Source organism: Suncus etruscus, chromosome 11, assembly GCF_024139225.1.
Source record: "Suncus etruscus isolate mSunEtr1 chromosome 11, mSunEtr1.pri.cur, whole genome shotgun sequence".
NCBI lineage: Eukaryota > Metazoa > Chordata > Mammalia > Eulipotyphla > Soricidae > Suncus > Suncus etruscus.
Window position 1 is genome coordinate 103,375,656 of NC_064858.1, and position 25,932 is coordinate 103,401,587.

Sequence of the window (25,932 nt, forward strand, 5' to 3'; positions counted from 1 at the left end):
AACCCAGCTGCCCTTACTTTTTGGACTATCACTGTAGCCCCTAATAACTATTTTTATTAAAATATATTAAACTATATAGACCATCTAACTCGAGTTCTAGCCATTATATTAAAAAATAAATACAATAGAGACAAGAAATTAGTAACCAGTTCTTATTTGAGAATTATAGTATGAATGTGAATATTTACAAGTTTCCCAAGAACAGTGTTATCAAAAGAATTCATAGTGTTTCAATAAAGTAAAATTTTAATAATTAAGAAACTGTCAGTTAGTTAAAAGAACATTATTAGAATGAGTAAATTCATCAAGTAGACCACAAAATGTCAATATACTAGTATCACTTGAATTTCTAAATGGCAGAGAATATCAGTTTGAAAACACATGCATTATTTAAAAAGGATAAATTAAGTTAAAATTCAGAAATAGTTTAAACAGAGAAATTTAAGGCTTATATCTTCTGTTAGATTTTCAGAATCCTTGTACACAACTTCTAGCACTAATCTGAATAAAAGGTAACTGTTATCAGGACAAATAATTCATCTTTAGAAACTGTCAGACCTTGACTTTCCTAAGTTTTCAGCTTCAATTCATTCTCTTCATTGCATTTTAGGGTAATCACTTATCTAGATATGTGGAGCAATATTAACTACTGTGATCTAAATGAGCAATGCCTCTGCTGCTCCATAATTACATATCAGATGCTTGAATCCCAGAAGTGAGATTTTAGCGAAAAATAACCTAAGTATAATGTTGATTAGATAGATACATTTTGCCACTAGAATTTATATTTCTTAGTATTATTTCTTCCGGAGATTTAGTCTATTTTATACGTGATCTTAGGTCAAAGGAGAATAGGAACAAATAGATGAAGCAGAATGAGATGGATCAAGCATAAACAAATAATCACTACACACACACAAATAAAATCTAACTATTTATTTAAGTTAGTGGTTGATATATGACTATACTCTGGACAGCTGACTCCATGATCAGTGCTCAGATACATTCATAGCAGTGATTGGGGTTTATATGGGGTGCAATAAATGAAACCAGGTTTGTCCACTACAAAGTTATTGACCTGCCTGGCTTACTATCTTTACGCCCCATATTTATTTTTTAAACTTGTATTACTCTTTATTATATTTATTAATAACTTATAGAAATATTTTATTTCTAAGACAATCTGTCCATTGGAAATTTTTGGCGGGGGACCACTCCAGCAGAGCTCAAGGGTTACTCCTGGCTCTGTGTTCTGAAATTGGTTCTTGCAGGCTCTCAGGACCATATGGAATGCTGGGGATAGAATCCAGGTTATTCTGGGTTGGCTGCGTGCAAGGCAAATGCTCTAGACACTGTGCTATGGCTCTAATCCTATTGATTGGAAATTTTAAAATTAAAGACAGCAATATATTCTTCAAGTATTCATTTGAGAATCAATGTGAGTAAATAATTTGGGGGTTAGAGACTTAGGACAGTAGTAAGTAACTTGCATTGCAAGGAGCAGAAGAGGGTTCCATTACCAGCAACATTTTTGGCATTCTGAGCACTGCCTGGAGTGAGCCGTGATGGCAGAAATGGAGATAAGTCCTGAGTACACCAGGGCCCCCAAACCAAAATAAACAAAAGTCTTGTTGAGTTTGGATGTGAAATAAAAACTTTGTATGCTTGAATCTAAATTATAAATAGTTTTACAAATTATTGTACTTCAGATGAAATAAAAAACAGTATAAGAGAAAAAATTATATATTTTATCTACAAATAACTACTTTGCTTCTTTAGAACTTTATCTCAACCTTGAATATGTAACATCCATAATACATGTAATTTGGAGAAACATTGGAAATATTTAGTTCAATGAAATAAAGCTTATCTTAAAGTTTTCTGGATAAGATTAGAGAAATAAATATACAATAAAGAAGACCAAATATACTGCTATTATATGTTGATGTTATAGCCCACAATAAGAGAACTGTCCCAATACTATTATTTCTTTCCTTACATGTAGTTTATCCCACTATTATATAGCCTTAGAGATAGACATCCTTACATATATAGTACTAAAGCTTCAGTTTCCAAAACCCAATTGCTAGCTTGTTATCTTTCCAAGGTGAATTAATAGCAGATATATTTATTCTTTCAATGAAAATATCCAGTTTTATCATTAAATGCATTTAATTAACATTTCAGTATGGTTTTCAGATATTACTTATTTAACAATAAATACATGTGATATTATAAATAAACATACTGAAACTTTAGAATCCATCCTAGAAAGGACTATATTATGACAAATTCTAGATAAAGCATTTTAAGCTTATCTGAAATAGAAAGCAAACTTATGGCTTACATCTTTTGAATCTTGTGGTCTCAGAAAAGTTGTCTCATGAGTAAATGAAATACCATCATCAACTCATATTTTGAAAATCCATTCTATAGAGAAAACTTTTAGGAATATTTATAAATCCATGTTTTTGGATTACCTTATTATTTTACCATGAATTTTAAACTACTTCAACATTTAATAATAACAAACTTTGACTCTAGACAATCAAGCCTTCCTAATCATCTTTCATCTATAATATTCAAAGGCTGTTTACTATGTACTAAAATTTAGATCTAAAATTAAATTTGTGACTGGAGTGATAACACAGTGAGTAGGGCATGTGCCTTGCATGCAGCCTACCAAGATTTGGTCTCAGGCATATTCTATGATTCCCCAAGACTACCAGTAGTAATTTCTAAGCACAAAGCCGGGGGTAACTCTTGAGCACCCCTGGGATAAGACTCCAAATAAAAACAAACAACAACAAAAAGGTAAATGAAACTTAATTTTTACATAAATGCATTAACTGTGATTTTGTGTGTGTGTGTGTATTCTATGTATGATATTATTCTGTTAGGTGTTATCCTTGTAATATAATTTTAGAATAATACAGTTTTACCTGGTTTATTTCCCAATCACCTTCTATATATATATATATATATATATATATATATATATATATATATATATATATATATGTGTGTGTGTGTGTGTGTGTGTGTTTGTGTGTTAATATGAAACAATAAATTTAATTTCAAACATAGGACTTTTTTTGTTGTTGTTTTTGGTCTTTGGGTCCCACCCGGCAGCACTCAGGGGTTCCTCCTGGCTCTAAGCTCAGAAATCGCTCCTGGTAGGCTTGGGGGAACCATATGGGATGCCGGGATTTGAACCATCATCATTCTGCATGCAAGGCAAATGCCCAGCTTCCATGCTATCTTTCCAGCCCCCAAACGTAGGACATTTAATAGATTCTAAAATATTAAAGATTTTACTGTTCTATTTGATGCTAAGATATCTGATTTCCTGTGTGAAAAATATAAGCAATCATACATTTTATAAACATCTTTAATATTTTAACTGGAATTTGAAGTTAGAGTCTCAAAATCAGGTTCAGGTTTATTTTTCTCTCTTTGTCAAATATTTCTATTTTATCCTTGAGTATATTTGAATGAAGTTTGGAACCAAAAGAACAGTAGTCCTTTATAAAAGTCAGTCTTCCTGAATTATGTCTAATCATTAGATTTATCCCTAAGGAAGGATATAAATTCATTGCAAATGATACTTTAATGGAGATGAGTTTTTTATCATGCAAAGAGATCCAAATGAATGTGGCAGCCAGCAGCAATTTCTATGAGAAGCAGTGCAACAAGAAGCAAGTGATCTTGTCAGAAATAAGTAAATAAATGCCTTCAGCTTTTGTGTTCTAACACTTTTGTATCATTATATAAATGCAGAGCATATTTTTGTGTTGTTGATAAGCTTTTTAAAGAACAAGTCCAAGTGCTGGGGATTATTTGCACTTATTGTAATAGATCTGACAGACATTTTATTCATGGTGTGCTTGAGAAAATATTAGTTTTCACAGAGATGCAAAATATTCATAAGTGAACATACATTCATTTAGTTTAGATCAGGGTTTCAGAAACTTTTCTACTCATAACTTCTTTTCTCCCAAGCAAAGTAAGATGGTAGAGAGCTTTCTGAAATATATCAGACTCATTAGAGGTTTGGTTTTGAATGAATTTTTGCTTGATACAAATTAATTCATAAAACTTTTGTTGATGAGGCATTTTGTGATTTCCACATTCAGTTTATTACTCCATATTCCAACACACAGTTTCTTTTTTTTTTCAGAATGTATCTTTCCAGATTTTTTTCTTTTTTAAATATCTTTATTTAAATTATTGCCTTGATTACAAATATGATTGTAGTTGGGTGTCATTCATGTGAATAACACCCCCCTTCACCAGTGCAACATTCTCATCACCAGTGTCCCAAATCTCCCTCCTCCCCACCCCACCCTGCCTGTATTCTAGACAGGCTTTTTACCTCCCTCAGTCATTCACATTGTTATAATAGTTCGCAATGTATTTTTTTCTCTAACTGCACTCATCAAAGTTTGTGGTGAGCTTCATGTTGTGAGCTGGACCTTCCAGCCCTCCTTTCTTTTGTATCTGGGAATTATTGTAAAAATGTCTTTTAGTTTTCATAAAACCATAGATGAGAGAAATTCTTCTGCATCTATCTTTCTCCCTCTGACTTATTTCACTCAGCATAATAGATTCCATGTACATCCATGTATAAGAAAATTCTATGACTTAATCTCTCTTGATGGCATCAGACAGTTTCTTAAAGTAGGTTTTAGTTTACTGATCCCTTTCATTGTCATAAGTTATATTATTATGAGTCTGTTTTAGAGAATTTCATTTTTAATTTTTTACATATATTAATTTTGTTTAAAACAACTTACATAGTTCTAAAAGAAGTGATAAAGAACAACATTTGGAGAAAATTGGGGACACAAGATGGAAAAAAAGAAGTATAGAAAACTGGGAACAACTATTCACTCTCAATGATTAAGTCTAGCAATGGCAGTAACTACTAATTTTACTATATTAAAATTTTGATGCATGTTTTAGTGATTTGAATGACAAGTATTTGAACTTATTTTGAAATGTTGAAACAACTATTATAGTAATCTAATTCTATAAGAATTTCCATGGGTAAAAGCATGGGTACTAATAGAAGTCTGTAAAATTGAAAAGTTTCCAAACATAGTTTTGTAAATATGAAACGTTAGGTCACTCATGGATTAAAGTATTTTAATGGCATTAATTTTTAATTAAGTGGAAATACATAAACTCTATCAGAAACAACTGAAAATAAAGAGATTTAAAGTATTAGAATAGAAGACAAGTGATTTTGCATTGGAATATTTTCTCTACTTTATTCAAACATTACTTATCAAACTTTAAAAGTCTATGGTTTTAAGATTACAAACAGTACACCATACTGAGAACTTGTGACATCTCGCTATCAGTTTGCATTATAAATCCTACACCCTTCTAGCTATTGCATCTTTTTTTAGGTTACCTCACTTTTCAATCAGAAATAAAATTTTAGTTTCAATGAAGATTGTCAATTTGATAGTGATGATGAATACTTTCCATGTGCTTTTTGATCACTATATGGCTTCCTTGATGAAGCATCTGTTCCATTCTCTGCCATTTTTATTGAATTGTTTTATTTCTGTTATGAAGTTACATGAGAACTTTATATATTTTGGATTCTATCTCTTTAGCTGTTATTTACTCAAATAGTAACTGTTCTTTTCTCTCATTCCTCTGAATGTCTATAATGCTAGTACTAAATTTCTTGAGGTTATGCTCTAAATTATTTTAATGTATCTCTTTTGTACTACATGTTTTCTTTTTATATATTGCCCTTCCTGTATTATTAAGATCCCTTAACTGTCATTCTCCTTCATATTCTTTTTCTGTGGAGTCTTATATTTCTTCATGGGGGATGTGTTTAGGGATATGTCCAGCAGTGTTAACAGTTATTCCTGATTCTATTCTCAAGTGATCTGGCAGTCCTTACGTGATCATATACAGTAGTAGAGATTAAAATAGGGTTGAAAGCATGAAAAGGAAGTGCATTCACCTCTGTTGTTTTCATTCCTTTATTTTTATTGGTAAATATACTATATTGCTTAGCTCTATAATTTCTCTGTGCTTTTGTCAATGTTTCTGGCATACTCACTATATCGTTGAAGTTCTTTATCACTGACCTCATTTCAGCAAGCTTTATTAGAATGGTTACTTTGAAGTCTTTTTACTTTGCTCTGTAGAAACTGTAAGGATTTACATAGACCCATTACCGTGGTGTCCATTCCAGGTTTTTATCTTTATCTATAAGTGTAGTTCTTCCATCTCTCTTTATACCTGGGGATGCACAACCATCTGTTCATAATCAAACAGGATTGGAAGGCAACTAGTTTTAAAGTTGACTATCAGACATCAGCTGTGCTATTATATGGTCTTGAGTAACAAACAGGAGATTGTGCCTCATAAGAAGTGGATCATGATGTTCAAGTAAAATTACTCCAGTCAGAAATATATGCTAACTAATATCTGACAATAACTATAAATCTTGGGTCAATCTAACCTAGACATTGACTCACATTCAGTTTCTGGTACTTGCCAGACTCAAAAATGCCTCGTCATCCAGTTTTCAGTTTTGAGTTCCAACAGCACCTGTGTTAATTAATATGTGCAGTTGTACTTGTGAGTCTGTGGTGTGACAATGCAGTGGACTTCTGTCTTACATGTTCTGTGACTTCAAATTAAGAGGATTAAATGATGACCAAAATATCAAGTTATACTGCCATCAACAGGTACAAGTAGGAACCATTGTATCACTATTTGTAGCAAACAGTAAGATCTTTATAAAAAAAATTGGAACTGTTGGGGCAGGAGAAATAGTACAGTACATTTGCCTTGCATGTTGCCAACCCATGATGAATGGTGGTTTGAATCCTAGTATCCCATATGGTCCTGGAGCCTTCAAGGAGAAGAGTACAGAGCTAGGAGTAATCCATGAGCACTGCCAGGTGTAACCCCAAATAAAACAAAACGAAAGAAAACAAACAAACAAAAAAAAACAAAGACATCAAATTGGAACTGTCCTAGAGGGGAAAAGAGGGGTGAGAGCTTAACTGCCAAGTGGCACCTATGTGTCATTTTTGAGAAGACCTGGAAAGTTCCAAGGTTTTGAGATAACAAGTGCCTTTGCTCTGATTTAAAATGGACTTGATGTAACCATAAGTATATAATAACTACATATAATAACCATATATATAAAAATGTGTTCCTGGTTATGCTAATAAGAAGTTAAAATGTCTGATACTTGGCAGTTATTAGGCTGCTTAGGTCATACAAAGTCAGGTAGTGACTGAAACGTTTATTTATTTATTGTTTTTGGGTCACACCCAGCAGTGCTCAGGGAATACTCCTGGCTCTACACTCAGAAATCGCCCTCGGCAGCCTCGGGGGACCATATGGGACACTGGGATTCGAACCACTGTACTTCTGCATGCAAGGCAAATGTCTTACCGCTGTGCTATATCTCTGACTGAAATATTTATGCTTGGACAAACTTAAAAGAAGAATAGTATCTGTGTTATATACTACACATATGAGAAATAACAGTGAACAGAACAGAATGCATTTTCATAGATTAGTATTATGTAAAATCACCTCATGCACTGCATCTCCAAATTCAGGTGAATGGGTATAAAACAGCATCACACAAGACATAAACCAGGCCAGGCTGAGGATGAAACACGTGAAGTCTGGTAGTCTTCTATCTAGTCTCTCTACCTCAAATGGAAAGCCAGCTGCCTCCCAGAATTGCCATTTTTATTGAGTCCTGAGATCACCCCTGGGTGGGGCAGTAAGGACAGATAGCTCAGGCTATCCTGAACCAGACCCATCCAGGTTTACAAGTCAGACCATCTCTGTTTTGGGGAAAATCCAAATTGTAAACAAACATGCAAAAGAAGCAGGGATGATCTTTGTCTTAGGTAAAATAAGGTGTAACCTAACAGCGGAGTGTCCATAAGAAGTGGAGATCCTTAGAACCTACCTATGTCTTGAGGCATTCTGCAGGTCTGTTCTGTCTACTAGATAGAATGTGGATCAGTGGGGAAAAGCTTTTTCATATGCTGAAAGGAAGCATTCTGAGTAATAGATCTCTCAGTACCTATCTGGTTTACCCAGTTTCCATGAAGATGTGTTTATTCGTCTCAGAAATTTTCCTTCAGGATCTGTTACTATGAAAAGTAAGAATAATGCCTCCACTAGCACTGCCATCACCCAGGTTGTGAGAAATATTCATTGTAAAGGTTGCTCTAGTGACTGATGGGCCTCATATCCTATAGCCTAACTTCTTAAACTGTGCATAGCTTTGTGGAACTGAATGTGACAACAGCCAACATTTTCTGAATATATAACAGCCAAAAGGTAATTTTAAATCTAATGCATAATGCATTGGTGGTTTTTCTGGCAATGCCCAAACAGGTTCCATTTCTCTGACAAAGGGGGATTTTTTGCAAACTTTGAAAGTCTTGCCTTCCACTATTCTGGCCCTCTGTTCCAGGACTATATACAAATGTGGCAGAATCGTGTAACAGGTATTTGATATAAATTCTTTCCACCCTTCCTCAGGGCAACATTTTTAAACATATTGCCTTACAACGGGTTTCTTTCTTGACAAGGGTGTCTGTCTGGATGTTGTTATTTTGTCCTGTTGCTGTCAAAGAATTCTTTCCTAGAGGTTTAAGTCATATAGTTTGCAGACTAATCCAAATTTTTGTATAAGTATGCCAGGATCACAAGAGAATATATTGATATCTCATTAATCATTTATATTGTCCTTCACTGTAGATATTTTTCTTAAAGTTTTATTACATAAATATTTATTAAATTCTTTCATTCACATTTTATAAAGAGCTGAATATGCATGCACATATATGATCTATAAAGTAGCATATATAAAGGTATTGGAAATTTCCAGATCAATTATTGTATGAACATAAATGGAATAGACGATTGTGTTCTATTTTGTTTCATTTTCTGCCTATGATTACTTTCATATTTAAAAGAAGATTTTAGACTTTCACCAGTTTTATAATATGGTGTCTCAAATAAAATATATATTGTGAAAAATGGAAACTGAGATCGTAAGTAATTTTGCAAATAACATGAATTTCAATAACTTCTTAGTGATTAAATATACAGTGTGGGGGGTTGGCTGGAGCTATAGTATAGCAGGTAGGGCATTTGCATTCATACGACCTCTGAGATTCAATCACCAGCCTCCCTTGGATGACCCACTGAGAACTTCCAGGAGTAATTCCTGAGCACAGAGCCAAGAGTAATGCCAAAACACCAGCAGGTATGGCCACACAAAAATAGTTGAGTTCGAGAGATATAACAGAATGTCTTCTACCTTGCATGAGGGTTCTGGGTACAATTTCCAGAATTTCATATGGTTCCCTGAGCCAAACCAGATGTGCACCCTCAGTGCAGGGTCAAAAATAATACTGCACATTGCCAGATGTGCCCTCCAGCATCAAGTTCTCCCACCACACCCCTGTAAAATAATATCCAATGTGCCTGTTGCAGAAGAAACTTTTCTATTTATCAGCTTTTAATTTATTTTCAATTTGGAGATCACAATTTACAGTGACCAGAACTTACTAATACTGCTACATTTAGACATCTCTCCTGGGTGGTGACCCAAGGTAAATGGTGCTAAGGACCAAACCAGAATTAATACCATGTAAGAGAATTACCTTACTCCCTGTATTATCTCTTTCACCTCTCCACTTTTAATTTTATTATTTAGTTTTGTTTTGTTCTAGAGGCCACAACTGGAAGTACTCATTGGTTTCTCCTGACTTTCCACTCATAAATTAGTATGAGATGCCAGATACCTCAAGTTGGCCACATACAAGGCAAAAGCCGAATCTGCTGTGCTATCCTCTATACCACCACCACCAATTATGTTATTTGTAAAACTATAATTAGGCAGATAAAAGAATTGCAAAACTATGAGGATTACTTACGTTAGTCTATATTAAACATATAGGATATATTTATATAATTAGATATTTTAATATGTCAAATCATTTCTAAAATATTTTCATTTTCTATTTATATTTTAAGCAATGATCTATGCTTATAAACAATCACTCATTTACATGTTTATTTTAACATCCTTAATTCCACTGTTTCTTGCATATTATTGTCGTATCCTGATAAAAATGGTAGACCTTTTGACATTGTTCTCTCTCCTTATCATTCAATATGTATGCTTCTGCTGTATAATTTATTTTAGCCTCAAACTTCTGCTACATCTAAGTTTTCCCATCATACTACATTCCCAAAGAAGTGGAGACATAAAATGTGAAATTACTCATTTTCTCCTAAATAGAAATACTGATCAGACTACCTTCATGCATATTTTACTACTTTCTTCCAATAACAAAAGAGTAACCATATTTCAAATTGGGGAATTTCTCTGTTTTCCAGAACATCAATTCCCTGACCTAAACAAATTCTCTACAATGAGTTATCCCATCTCTTTTATTAAAATAAATTTCACTCAGATTTTAAGGATAGAACTATATTTTCTCTTCTATATTTAGCAATGATGAATTTTATTTTTCCCAAGCTATTTCCAGTAAAGTTTTCTAAATGGTTAGTGGGTCTAGAGGTATGACATCTTTCAATTGTATTTTCTCTTTTAACTTTCCATCCCATTCACTTTCCTCCCCTTCCATCCATAATTCCTGCCTTGTTTCTTTCCTTCCTCTCTTTTTTCTTTCTACTTTCCTTGATAATTTAGAAAAGAAAAAAGGAACCCCAAAATTAATTGAAGAAAGGAACTAATACTTACTAGATCATAACTTTTAAGTATATAGAAATAAAATAATAAAACAGAATATGTTTTTAAAAAAGAATAAATAAGATTGAGAATCCTTTAGCTTCATAAATACCCAAAAGATAAAACCAAAGTAAATCAGATAAAAGGAGAAAAAGGAGAAACTCTAGAATCATTTAACTTCCAAAACTGGATTATATGATGATACACAATTTGAATACACCTACCAAAAGTAAGGGAATTCAAATAGCAATCACAAATCACTCCAGGAACAAAATCTGTCCTATAGGTCTTTTGTGGTGATTTCCACCAAAATTTTAAATATTATTTATGACCTGTACTCCTCAAACTTTTCCAAAATATCGAGGGATTTGGCAAAGAATTTCTTCCTAAGAGTTCCTGTGAAGCCATCTTTCCCATAATACAAATAGCAGATGATTATTGTAAATAATCACATGCATATCTCTGTTGATGCAAAAACTACAACATTATTTTAATAAAATTAATCTAATAACATATTTAAAAGGTCATGTACATAATAAACTTTGTTTGATTCCGGGATATAAGGATGGTTTAACATAGACACATCTATTATTGTATCAACAGAAGGGAAGCTAAATAATACTATCATTTTAACAAAAGTAAAAATGTTGACATTGTTTATTAATTGAAGATAAAATCCTCAGCAAAATGAGTTAGAAGAAACTTTCCTGAAGCTTGTGAGTGCCATTTATAAAAAATAAACTTATAGTCAACATCATATTTAATAGTAAGTTTCCTTTCCCCCAAGATCAAGCACTAGTCAATGATGTCCACTTACTTCACTTTAAATCAATACAATTTTCAAATCCTTTAACACAGAAAACCAAAATCAAATTGATCCAAATGGAAAAGAATAAAATAATCACTAGATGTAGAGTATATGATATTTATTAAAGACCCAACATATTCTATCTACTTAAAGATATTGGAAATTGTAAACCAGTAAAGTGCCCACCTTCAAAAATCAGTTCACTAAAATACATTATATTTTAGATAATGGTAAATCTATAAATAAATTATATCAAAATGACAAATCAATAAAAATAAAGTCCTCTGAAATATAATATTTAAGAAACAATGTTTTTTATTTTTTATAATGATAATTTTTATTTTGACCAAAGTGGATTACATATCTTTCACAGTAATATTTTAGGGACATATTGACACTTGAATCAGGGGAATTCCCATCACCAAAGTTGTCCTCCCTCCACCCCTGTTCCCAGCTTGCATCCCATATCCCCCTCCAGTACTCCGGGGCTGCTAGTATAAGTGGTCCCCTCTGTGTCTAACTTGTTGTGAATTGGGTATAGATTATTTTGTCATTGGTTTTGGATTTAGTGTTTAACTCCAATCCTTTTTGTTACTACTTAGTGCTCATACAACTGTTTGGTCTTGGTACCCTCCATTATTTTCCCCTCAATTTAAGAGGTGGAACAAGATGGTTCAAGTTATGTGGTTCTGTTTGAAGAAAAGAAAAACAATAAAATGGGGTATAAATCAAATAAGCAGAAAAAGGGCGGAGTCATTAGAGGCTCTAGACATCAGTTTGAAAGAAGAAAGAGAAAAGAGAAGAGAAACACCACAACAATACAAAAAGAAAAATTAAACAAAAAGTCCAATGAGCACTACATCAATAAAGACAAGCAACACAAAATAACCACTGTCCTGAGATTAAAAAAAAAAAACGAGCGTAAAATAATAAAACAACAATAACAAACCAAAAAAATTAAGTAAATAAGTAAAAAAAAGATTATTTTGTGCTTCTTTTTTTTTTTCTGCATAGCACAGTAAATATTGGGGAAATTAGAAAGGGAATTCCCTTGGCTTAAGAGATACAGTTTTTTTCCGCCCTTGAAGTATACTGTCATGGGAATAACTACAGACTCCTTGTATGTTCATTTACTCTCCCTTAGGTCCTTTTGTGGTGTACAAAAGACTTCTGCTCCATCATGGGTGATAAAATTAGACCTCTGTGTCTAGAGATCTTGGTATCTGCACAGGTCAAGGAATGGATCTTATGATGAAGTCTTTCTTCACGGTTCTAGAAGTTCTGTTCCTTCACTGTCATTTTAATCCAGTTGTCCTTTTAATGTAATTGGTGGTCTTGGTCATTATGCTGATCCTTGGATAAAGCCTGGGATAGAGTCTTTCGTTATGTTCCCAGAAGATCCGTTCAGTTGCAGTTGTCTTAGTCATACCACTGGAGTTAGAGATCTTGGTTGTACGGATCGTAGGCCAACACCTATAGGCCAGGGTTTTTTTGTTGGTCCCAGGATACCTTCTGCTTAGTCTTGGTTGTCACAGTCAGTCATCTGTAGATAGTGCTCTTGACTTTTGCACAGATCAAAGAATAACAAGTCTTTTGATTTTCTTATCGTTAGATGGTGAGGTAGACAACCTGCTCGTAGATCAAGTTGTTACCATTTTCTCATTGTCAGGATATCATATCAAAACTGGCAAAGCAGTATTAAGGATGTCCCAGAGGGGGTTTGGTTCCTGGAGCTGTTGTGGGGAGCTGTGTCATTTCTATGTCTGGGAACTAGGAACTCCCTTTTCAAAGGCATACTAAAAAGGGGGGGGGGATTTTACATATAAAAACAAGCTCTTATCTACTAGGGATAAGAACTCTTACTTTTTTACATTATAGGGGCGCCTGCCACCTTGAACATATGTCATATGGACCCAACTTAGACTCCAGGTTATTAGACATTGACCATCAAACTTTGAACTCAGAAACAATGTTTTAAAAAATATCTTAAAATCTATATATTGTAAACTCATTCATTTAAGAAAAAAGTAGAACATAAGGAAGAAGAAAACTATGTCATGTTTATAGATTAGGAGAAAAAATTGTCAAATGACCAACTTTCTTAAGTTATCATACAGTTGCGATTCAATTCAATTACCATCAACATTTTTTGGGAGGGGGCATACCCAGTGACACTCAGGAGTCACTCCTGGCTATGCACTCAGAAATCGCTCCTGGCTTGGGGGACCATATGGGAGCTGAGAGATCGAACCACGGTTTGACCAAGGCTAGCATGGGCAAAGCAGATACCTTACTACTTGCACCACTGCTCTGGCCCCACCATCAACATTTTTATAACATAAAGAGACTTAGAACAATTATTAAAATGCATTGCATGGAATCAGAAATGTCTGAAATAGCTAAAGCATTCATAAAAAAATAAAGTTGGAAATAATTATCACATTTCCTAACTTTATTTATTTTTTTGTGTGTTTTGTTTGTTTTTTGTTTTGGTTTGGTTTGGTTTTGGGCACTCACAGGTTACTCCTGGCTCTGCACTATGTTGTAGTGGTAAAGGGGGTTATTCTGTTTATGACTGAAACTGAAATAAAAATATATATATACAATATATTATATATTATAATGCATATAATATATATATGAAATACTATATATATAAAGAAATTGCTCCTGACAAGCACGGGGGGGACCATATGGAATTCGAACCACAGTCTATCTTGGGTTGACTGCTTGCAAGGCAAAAGCACTACTGCTGTACTATCTCTCCAGCCCCATATTTCCTGTCTTTAAATAATGCTACAATTCTATAGTAATTAAAGCACGATGGAACTGAAATAAGAATAGACTGCCTGAATATTGGATTAGACTCTAAAAGATAGGGATTAACCCCCAGATTTATGGGCAGTCAATATATAGCAAAGATGCTGAATGTGTGTAGTGGAGCAAGGGAAATTTCCTCAAATAATGGTCCTAAGAAAATTATATAACCACATGCAAAAAATAAAAATAATAAACTGAATTTATATCTCATGTGGTGCACAAAATCTATTTTAAATTTAAGAAAGACCTTGGAATTAGGTCATAATATACAAAATAAATTGATAAAAATATAAAATGTTGGCTATTACTGTAGAGTCAGTACCTCAAAAATGTCTTCAATGACATTGCTCCATTGGAAAACATAATGATGTTGATGAACAACATCAAAATCAAGAGACTTTGTATGGCAAAAGAAATTCAGACTAAAATGTAAAAATACTTTGCTATGTGGAAAAGGATATTTTTACATAATGCATCAGGTGAAGGATTTATATCCTGGTCTGTACAGTGAATAGGGCATGGATGACATAGGTTGATCTCTGCATTCTATATGGTCCTTCAAACCAACAAGAAGTGATTCCTGAGTGCAGAGCTTGGAGTTACCCTGGAGTACTACTGATGTTGCCAAATTTGAAAAGCAAATTAAAATATCCAGGGTATATCTAGCTCACAAATATCCACAACAACAAAAATAAAACAATAATATTTAAAATGTAGTTAAAGGACAAGAACAGATATTTCTTTTTCTAGGGATATAATATAAATATATATTATTTGTCTTCCATGCAGCCAACTCCATCATATATAACCCCCAGACCATGCCAGTGATATCTAAGCACAGATTTATAAACCTGAGAAAAATCTGATGTTCTCCAAACCTTCCTTCTCAAGGAAAGTTGTTGTGATATACTGGATATTCTCACTTACATATTGGTAAATAGAATAAAAAACAAAAGATTATAGGTCATCAACATGAGCAATACAGAAATAAAAATGAAATGGAAATAATTAGGAAAATTGGATCGATGAGGAAGTGTACTGTCTATAATGTAGGAGCACTGATTAGGGGACTTGGACCTTTTGGATTACATAGGTAACAACCGAAAAGTCAAATGGAGAAATAACATAATCAATGTGTCATTTGCTTGAGAACTGTCAGGAGTTATCCCTTAGCACAGTCAGTAGTAAAGACATGAACACTTCTAGTTTGGCCTCTACCCAAAATAAGTCAATAACATAAAGGTCAACACTATTGTTAAAATTATTTGTATAAGATATAAAAAGCGAAAACATTGATGTTGTTAAGCACTTAGGGAGAGAATAAAACCAAATGTTGATGTATTAATGAAGGGAAGATGATACTAGCAGTGAGTTTGGAATATTATATATTTGAATCTCAATTATTAAAAATACTGCAAGTAACACTAGTTAAAAATGAGAAGATATGTATGTATATAATTACTTCCGCTCAAGATTGAAATGGTTTTTATTCATTGTATCATCTCAAAATCCACAGTCTTATCAACTAAGTTTTAGGTGTGAAAAATCCCCATAGAGCAAACTTATTCTAGATATGTAAATCTGTAAAAAGAAAAAAGAAAAAAGAAAGAAAAGGAAAAACTTTCACTCTTACTCAACTCACATCTAAAACGTTATAATGCAGTTGTTATATCTGCTCAGAACATGTAGAAATGAGAATTAAAACATCAGTTGTTCATTGTAATTATAAAATGTATCTGGAAAAATCTTATAAATTATAATTTGATGTTAAGCACTTTGGCTGATTTGATCATTTTCTCTATTCTGATATCCTTTAATAGACTTCTGAATCCTCTTTCTTTCTACAAGATTTTGTCAATAAGTAGTCCTCTATTCTATTTCCTCCATGTTAAGTTTGGTGGAGAAACATTCTTTAAACAGTGAATTATAAGAATATTATACCAATGTAACTTTATTTGAATAAGTACTTGAATAAATACAAAACTGAGTTTTTATGATACTTATTGGATTTTATTCCATTAAAGAAAATCCATAGCAATGAATCACTTTAAAAAATTTGTCTCAATCTTGGGGACCCTGCTGAGATGGTTAATAACTAGTGTCCATCAGCTCAGAGTCCTGTCGCTTAAAATTATCAATATGGCAAAGCTAAAATTTCTTATAGAGTCTGGTGTATGGCTGAATGATACTGTGATTTTTTAATGACATTTTGAAGTTTAAATAAAACATGGTGTTGACACACTTTAGTTTGTCTTTATCCACATAAGTTGTAGGGCCATTTTTAAATTTAAGTATTTTTTCCTTCCTTTTCTTAAAAGATTAAAAATGTTCAAACAGCAGTTTTGGTTCCCATTCATTTTAATGCTGTTTCTTCAAGTGTTATACCTCCATTTATAATTTATTCTCAGAAACAAGGCACATTTGGGAATCATCTAAAGCTAGTCTTTGAAATCTCCTTTTATAAATCATCATGTTTATTAAGTTATCTTTTAATTTCCATCTAACTAAATAGGACTTTATTGTATCTTTTCTATCAGAATATATTAGGCAAATCACTTTCTCTAGTTTAGAAGAGCAAACTGTTGCCTACTTTATTTAGAGTTCTTATTAGCAAAGTCTTCAACACACAGATTTCTTTTAATAGTCTGTCTGGAACTATTAAGGCTTTTGCTAACATGCTCCTCAGAACCTTATAAACTCTTCTTTCATTCTGTTCCACTATCAATTGCATTTTTTCAGTATTTATTATAGCATGACCCAATTAAAATATATGTCTCTATATAATTAAACTATGTAAAATGATGTTTTAAATCTACTGTGTAAAAATTGTCTTCACTCAAATCATGAATCCAATCCACATCTTATATCTTTCCTCACAGATTTAACAATTCAAGATGCCTGCTTTAGCTTAACTCAGTTCTTCTTTTTATATATTTTATATTCCTTTAAATATATATTTTTAATTTTTATCCCTTTCATATTTATGCTTATATAAAATATGCTATATATTATCTTTTTAAATTTGTATTCCTTTGTAGCTTTTGTTTTTGACCCAGACCTTGAGATACTTGGGATTCAGGAATTACTCTTTTTTTTTTTTTTTTTTTTTTAGTTTTTGGGCCACACTTGGCGTTGCTCAGGGGTTACTTCTGGCTGTCTGCTCAGAAATAGCTCCTGGCAGGCACGGGGGACCATATGGGACACCGGGATTCGAACCAACCACCTTTGGTCCTGGATCGGCTGTTTGCAAGGCAAACACCGCTGTGCCATCTCTCCGGGCCCCAGGAATTACTCTTAACCAGGAATTATTCTTGGCCATGCACTGTGGGTTCACATAGGATGCTGTGGATCAAACCTATCTTGACAGCTTGCAAGGCAAACACATGGCTGACTTGCTGTACTGCTGTTGTAGCCCCTTAACTTAAGGTCAAGGTTATGAGTAATTGTATGATTCAGGATCTAGTTAATCTCAAGTTTCCTTTCAGAAAGGATATATTTATTGCATGACTGTGGGTAGGATTCAATTTTTCAAAAGCAATTGATCTATAGGTATTTTAGTTATTTGCATGACAACTTTCAAAGAAACTTATAGATAATATCACTTGAGTTCCATAATGAAGCAAGAGAAAATAAAACATAATAAATCCTAGTCTTGTGGGCAAGTATTATGAAATGTCATCTACCTTGTTGTACATTTGTTAGAAGCAAGTCATAATTTTCAGATAAGTATTTCACCAGAGTGTAGACATGAAGTGTGGACATGATCAATGAAAACTATTTAAGAAGCTGCGATTTATATACAATTTCCAATAATTTCTGAGGAAAAGATACCAACATAAGGCATATGGACTTAGAGAACTGAGAACTATTTATTCAAGAGAGTCCATCTCTTATCATGAAATAACAATGTACTAATATTATAATTTAACTTTTTCTAATAATGGGAAAGAAAAAATAGGGGCTGATGAGGAAATTTTAGGAGACAAAATGATCTAAAATTATGGAAGTAAGAAAATTTCTGTAATGTACACAGAGATGTTGGAGTTTATAAAGAAAAGCAAGACAATTATTTTATACTTACCAATCAAAATTTAATTATGTACTCCACATGAAAATGTTGGAGATTTGATATTTACTAAGATTTATCAGAAAGTTTATCAGTTGGGGCTGGAAAGATGCCACAATAGGACAGCATTTGCCTTGAAGGGTCGACTCAGTTTAAACCTCAGTTCTATCCCTGGCATCCCATATGGTCCAACAAGCCAAGAGTGATTTCTAAGCTCATAGCCAGGAGTAACCCCTGAAGGACACCTTGTGTAACCCTAAAACAACAATAAAAAGTTGATTAGTTATGTAACTTGAGTCCTATATCCTATATCCAATTTCATCATTTAAATATTTTTACTTATTCAGAATATTTTAGTGTTTCTATATAAAAAATTGACTTGACATTAAGTTGATAAAGAATGTTTCTGGGTCTAATGTTTGCAACATCTTCAAGATCATATGTTGAACTTCTATCAGGTGATTATTTTAGGAGGTGGGATATGAAGACAGAACCCATACAGGAAAAATATATGATAAATTTTATAATTTGAGTTATTTATCAAGTTGGGAGTAGTAATTATTTAAGCCCAACATTATTTAAATGTTTCAGTTACATTTTGTTTTTGAGAACACTTTAATGAAATTTGATACTTGAACTCTAAAACAAAGATTAGTGGTGAATTCCAGATAGTGGTATCTTTTGCACTTCAGGAAAAAGTCATGGGACATTAAAAACTCATTAATATTCACATTGAAGTTTCTGGTCCTATTTTTCCATGGTGTGATCTATTTACCTTCAAAAATGTGAGAATCCAACTATGTTCTCACATTTTCCAGAGATTTTCCACATTTTGCTTCTCAGAAATTATGAGTAATCTTATCACCTGTAGGATAAAATCTAGTTTTCACTGCAGCATTGGAATTTAAGAATTAAGACCAAAAATAATAGTACAAAATTAAGTGATAATTAAGTACAAATTAACTTCAAAGACCACATGTCGTACTTTAGGATATTATTCACAAATAGTAATGAAAGTAAAATAATTAATAGAAATAAATGTGAAGTCACAACTTTGTAAATATATCCTTTTAAAGAAAAATAAGAAACAAATTTATTTTAGCATATTGAAAGCCATCATCACTATTTTAAATAGATAATATATATATACATATATATATATATATTTGTTTCTTATAGACTATGATTGCTACATAGGCAACATTTGAGGGAGGGTTTGGTTCACACTCTACAGTGCTCAGGGCTGTCTCCTGATTCTGTTGAGTGCTCATATGTGGTACAAGGGATTCGACCTTGGCAGGCCTTGTACAAGCCTTGCACTTTTTGTACTGGGTTTTTGGGCCACACCCATTTGATGCTCAGGGGTTACTCCTAGCTATGCACTCAGAAACAGCCCCTGGCTTGGGGGAGACCATATGAGATTCCGGAAGAATAGAACCGCAGTCCCACCGAGGCTAGTGCTTGCAAGGCAGAAGCCTTACCTCTAGTGCCACCTCTCCTGTCCCAAGGGTTGCACTCTTATGACTGAGATTTTGCTCAGGTCCCTGGTCTCATGTTTTAAAATGCTGGTTTTGGAGAGAGCTCATGGGTCAAGATTCAAACCCAGAAAATGTACAGTGAGCTGAATACCACCTTTGGGTAGAGCCTTGGGGTCTTGAAGCATTGACAATTTGTTGTGACTTCTAACTCACCTCCAATATAGGAAGGTAACAGTAGCACCATATTACCACAATAAACATTGAACCATCTGTACTAGTTAAACGAGTATTTCTGTGGACGCTCCATGATATGATATTCTGAGCATTTTATGGGCGCCTAACTACCAATCCCAAGATAAGCAAAAGAAAATTCCGGTTTTGTCAACATTCTGACAGAAAGTTCAGAAAAAAAACAATCCAGATTTAAAGTTTTGGCCTTCACTCACAATATTCTCCATAATGGAAATATAAAATAAATAATTTTACAAAAATATATGAGGAAATAGTTTACTTTTCAAAAAGCAAATAAATTATTTTGTCCTTAAAATACTAAGAAAGTCATATAGTATTTAATATTTTGTTTGTAAAATACATTCTCGAAAAACCATAATTATAATGAATAAATATTTTATAAAATGTGCATTATTTTATACATAAAATATGCAAGGTAATTATTCTAACTTTATAATTAATTAGATCAGTTTTGAAATGAATGATTTCAGACAGAAGAATAATATTATCCTAAACCAGGAAAGTCAAATGAGTGTGAACTCAAGCAATTTATATATCACATGATGCTAACATAATTTTAAAATCTTTATTAAATAATTACAAGAGATCATATGCTTCAATGTTCAGCAGATGAGAGTGTGGATTTCCAAATGGGAACTTCTCCAGATTGGAATAACTTCCCTTGAATAGTTTAATTACTAATCATGTACTGATGGTCTATCTATTAATTACTTAAACTGCTCCCAAATCATATCATAAGTCATTATTTTTATCTTTAATATGATTGAAAATTTACCATTGGGAACAGAAAAATTTAATCACATAGCCCAATGATTCGTAAGTCATTATTCAGCATACCCAGTGTATCAGTTACTAATGTGTAACCAGAGATAGTCTAAATTCAAATTTATTTGAATCACCAAAAGTGTCAAGAAAAACACAAATCTGGTAATAATCATGACACAAGGATATAATTGTAAACCTGTAACATGTTTATTCTTCTACCCATAAAAAGCCAGCTCTAATCCCATGTCTAATATTTATAGTCTTTAGATGAATTATGTTTTATGTGTATAATATTCTTCATAGAGAACTATTCATGTGAAGAGGTTCCAATATAATTAAATATTGGGCCAAATTTTGTTAAGTGAAATTTCCAAATAAATTAAGTTTCTATTTCACTTACCAGAATTACATCACATGATTATCCTACCCACGGAAGTCTATGGAACATGGTGTTTGATGTTTAAAATATTTCAGACTCTAATTTTATAAATTTATGCTATAAACAAAGGTGCACAAATTTTATTAAATAAGCAATTTAACATCATTAAAATAAAAATCTAAGGGCCATTGTTACTTTGAAGTATAAGAAATCAGATAATAATTTGGATTATAAAGTTATCAGTAAAATATTTGGTCTAAACTTATATGAATGTATTGATGGATCACTAATAGTATCACTTTTAAATAAATATGTATTCTGTGTTTATTAATTACAAATATCTTATGAAAATAATACATATTAAACCAAATTTTAAATTAGTAAGTTATATATAAATAATTGGTTCAACAAAGTAACTGCTAGATAGAAATTCAGGAGCAAAACTAGGCATTAAATTATTTATCATAAATGTTCTCATTTATATAATAAAGAATATAATAGTACATTTCAGGGTAAATATTAAAAGATTCATGTAAGATCATAGATAAAACTAATTTTAAAAAATAATTCTCATTAAGCAGCAATTGTTACAATTAGCTATTTAAAATGAGCATTTAAAAATTCATTAAAATCATGCAACTGGATTATGTTATCTGGTATATGAATTTTTAGCCGTATACATTTGTATATTAAGATTTATTTAAACTTAAGATAGTTCATCTAGGGCCAGAAAGATAGTAAAGCCCGTAGGACATTTGTGTTGCACTCAATTAAATTTTGTTCAACTCTTGACAACCTACATGGTCTTCTAAGCCCAACTAGGAGATAACCCTGAGCACAGATTCAGAAATAATATCTGAAAAAAATTCCAGATGTGTCCTTCAATACACAAGATGAAACTAAACAGAACAAAATGACAGTTCAGATAAATGCAAATATAATATGATTAATTGCATTGTTTTTGTTGATAATTTAATGAAATGTTGTTTTATATTTTAAAATTATGACAGGATTGAATGGGCAAATATCTCCATTGTATAGTATTTTTTCATAAAAATGTAAAAAAATCTTTAAACTTCACAATAATTAAAAAAGTGGGTTATGTCCATACTGTATGATAAAGTTTAAACTGCATGATTAAACCACTGCCTGGTTTAAAGACCTTACTAATTTTGGCAGAGGTGGGAACAGAGCCCTATCCCTCTACTAAATTATAAATTCAGTGTTATATGTATAATTGAAGAAAAACTCCAATTACAGCTCATATTAATTTTCCTGATGATTCAGAAATTATATTAAAATGGGTATTCATTTAAATGTATAGAAATAAAATTTTCTCTTTGGGCTGATTAATACTTTAATATCCTAATCTCTCATATGAATACATAAAACCTTTTATTAAAGAGGAATATCTTGCATTTTTGCAGTTTAAGTCTGGAAACAATTTAAATTTGACAACAGACATAAACTTGTCATAAAAGTATATAGACAATTCTCAGTTTAAAAACTGCTTCTTTATTTAGCTAGGTGAATTTCCTTCGAGAAAGTTTGCAATACATTTATATAAGTTCACATTATAAAATGGCAAGTAAATTGTTTTCTTACATGGCTTATGTGGCTTTTTATATTAGTCATTACATCATTACATTACTTCATTAGTCAAGTGTAATTAGCAGGTGAAGTCATGGTCTGATTAGATCTTTACAGAATAGAGAATTGACTGGGAAAGATGACTAGAATTTACCCAAAATTGTATTGGTTAGGAAAATTATGTTTTATTGTATTATGCCTTAGAAATTTTTAAACACATCTATCTAAATAAATTAATATTGAGCTGGACTTGTTTCTGATAAGGTAATATTTCTGTGACCTTTGTGAGTCACAATTTGTGACCCAATTTTTTTACATAATTTCTTTGAAAAAATGAGTAGGTCCAGAATAAACTATGAGGACATAGCCTGAGGTGATTGGCAGGAGAACAACAGGTAGTTTTAAGAACTTTACAACAAACAGTTGTTACAAAATGGATCTTTTATTCAACGAAATCATTTATTTTCTCTAATTGAAAAATTCCTGGGAACACATTATAATTAATATACATATTTAGATTTTATACAATTTCAGCAAGTGCACAAACTACAAAATACATAGATCATAAATTATAGTCGGTGAATCATTAGAAATTAATATACGTGGGGCTGGAGAGATAGCATGGAGGTAAAGCGTTTGCCTTTCATGCAAGAGGTCATCGGTTCGAATCCCAGCGTCCCATATGGTCCCCTGTGCCTGCCAGGAGCAATTTCTGAGCATGGAGCCAGGAGTAACCCCTGAGCACTGCCGGGTGTGACCCAAAAACCACAAAAAAAAAAAAAATTAAAAAAAAAAAGAAATTAATATACGTTACATCGAAATGAATAAAAAGAAAACATCACCTAAATACCTGTCAAGTTTTATCCTAATTAGTTCCCATTACTCACACCTTTCTCCAGAGTTACCAGATATAATATTTTTTCATATTCATACTAAATACATACTCATTGCTTATATAAAATTCAAATTTACCAGTTATTTTGTGGATTTTAAAGTCCAACAATGCCTTTAAAGAAATATTTTATTCTTTAATTGAATTATTTAAAGGAATTTGGTCTGTAAGTACTTTGAGATCAATAGGTTCTAAATGTTTTTCTGAGGGATGTCTTCCTTTACTCAAAATATTTTATTTACTTGTTGGGCCAGAGCGGTAGCCCCAGCCAGGAGCAATTTCTGAGCACATAGCCTGGAGTAACCCCTGAGTGTCACTGGGTGTGGCCTAAAAACAAAAACCAAAAACAATTATTTACTTTTTATTTGCTTTAGGTGCCATTTTTCTTTTCTATAATAGGTTTATGCCATTTTCGCTTGTTTTTTTTTTTTTTTGCTATAAAGTGTTTTATTAGAAAATTAACAGCAATTAAAAGAACCTATAAAAATCACAATCATGAAATTAAAGTTTCTATATCTATTGCTGTTATTTTTGATGATTTTTGAATCTTAAAGTTTTATATCATCTAATTTACAAATAATTATCTTCTTATCTCTCAAATAGCCTGTATTAAATTTTTAGAATTTGGGTTCCAAAATAATGAACTTAGAGTTATGAAGATATTTTTGATTATTGTTTCAATATTTTTAATGGTGTGAAATATGTGAACATGAAATTAACCAATTTTTATCAATTTTAAGGTGAAATTTAGTTGTTTTCACTACATTTATAATGTGCTACTGTCATTATTATCAAATGGAGATTTCTATTTATTGCGCTTTATAGTGAAATGTACTTCGTTGTAGGCAAATCTTTTCTATCCAATTTTAATCTGCATTTCCAAAGAAGTATCTATAACAACCATACCAAGCTTTCTTTCTTCCTAAAGGACATGAGAGCATTTATTTATTTATATCATTGTCAGCATAATAAGATTATCAATCTTTTTCACTGTTATCATCTTGTTGAGGTTGCTGAGTTTACACCATCATGACTTCGATATGCATGTGTGGTGTCTAATGGTTTTAAAGACAAGTTCAAATATGTGTAGCCTATTTTATTTCACTTTTCTTCAGTGTTGTTCAAATTTCTTTCTTTAATTTACATAGGTAAATAATTCTTTAATAGAACTCCATTCTTCATTTATGTCTAAGCATTGTATGTGTAGATGTGCTATTGTGGGTGTAACATAGAAGCTTTTCTGAATTTAAAGCAAATAGATGAGTGAATTAGAATTAAATACAGAGACACAAACACATGCTCACTGTGCACCCAACCTAAGGTCAGTCCCAGAGTTTTATAAGCCTTTGAGTTGTGGATATGAACTTTGAGACCACCAACAATGATAGGTGCAGCCCTGGTGTGCCCTATCACAACTAGATTACACAGGATATCACTGAAAGTAGAGAATGCAAGCAGCGTAGTATCCTCCAGGTTTCATATTGAACAACCACCACACTGGCTGAAACTTGCCAATGGGGTATCTGGGTCTCTTTGCAACCAGGACTTGGGAGTCTATCCCCCTTCCTAAATCCCCCAAAATAATAGTGAATGATACAGACGATATAATTGTTGACCTTGTGACCCAGTATTGCATTGGAGAGCCTTTTTTTTAAATGACTTTATTTAAACACCATGGTAACAAGGTTGTTCATAATACAGTTGTTTTTGTTTTGTGTTTTACCACACATGCAAATTTGTCCACGATTGATTTACAGTCATGCGATGTACAACACCCTTCACCAGAGCACACATCGCCATTATTCCTAGTTGCCTTCCTCCTGCCTTCTCCCCTGCCTGCCTACAGATGAGCATTTCTTATCTCTCTCTCCCTCTCTCTCTTTCTCTCTCTCTTAATCTCAATATCTCTCTCTTCTCTCCATTTCTCTAATTTCATTCTCTTTTACATTTTCTTTCTATCTATTCTTTTTTCTTTCTAGACACTGGTATGCTTTATTGTTAATGAGGGATATGCCTGTCACTTAATCTCCTTTTAGCACCCAACCAGAATGATCATTTCCAATGATCATTGTTATATTGGTCCCTTCCCTGCCCTAATTGCATTT

The 25,932-nt window shown here is 32.5% G+C and overlaps 1 pseudogene; it reads right to left on the bottom strand.

Annotated features, from left to right (window-relative positions):
• LOC126022192 (polyadenylate-binding protein 1-like) overlaps positions 1-25,627 on the bottom strand; it is a 109,645-nt pseudogene extending 84,018 nt beyond the window's left edge.
• Between the last annotated feature and the right edge of the window lie 305 nt (positions 25,628-25,932).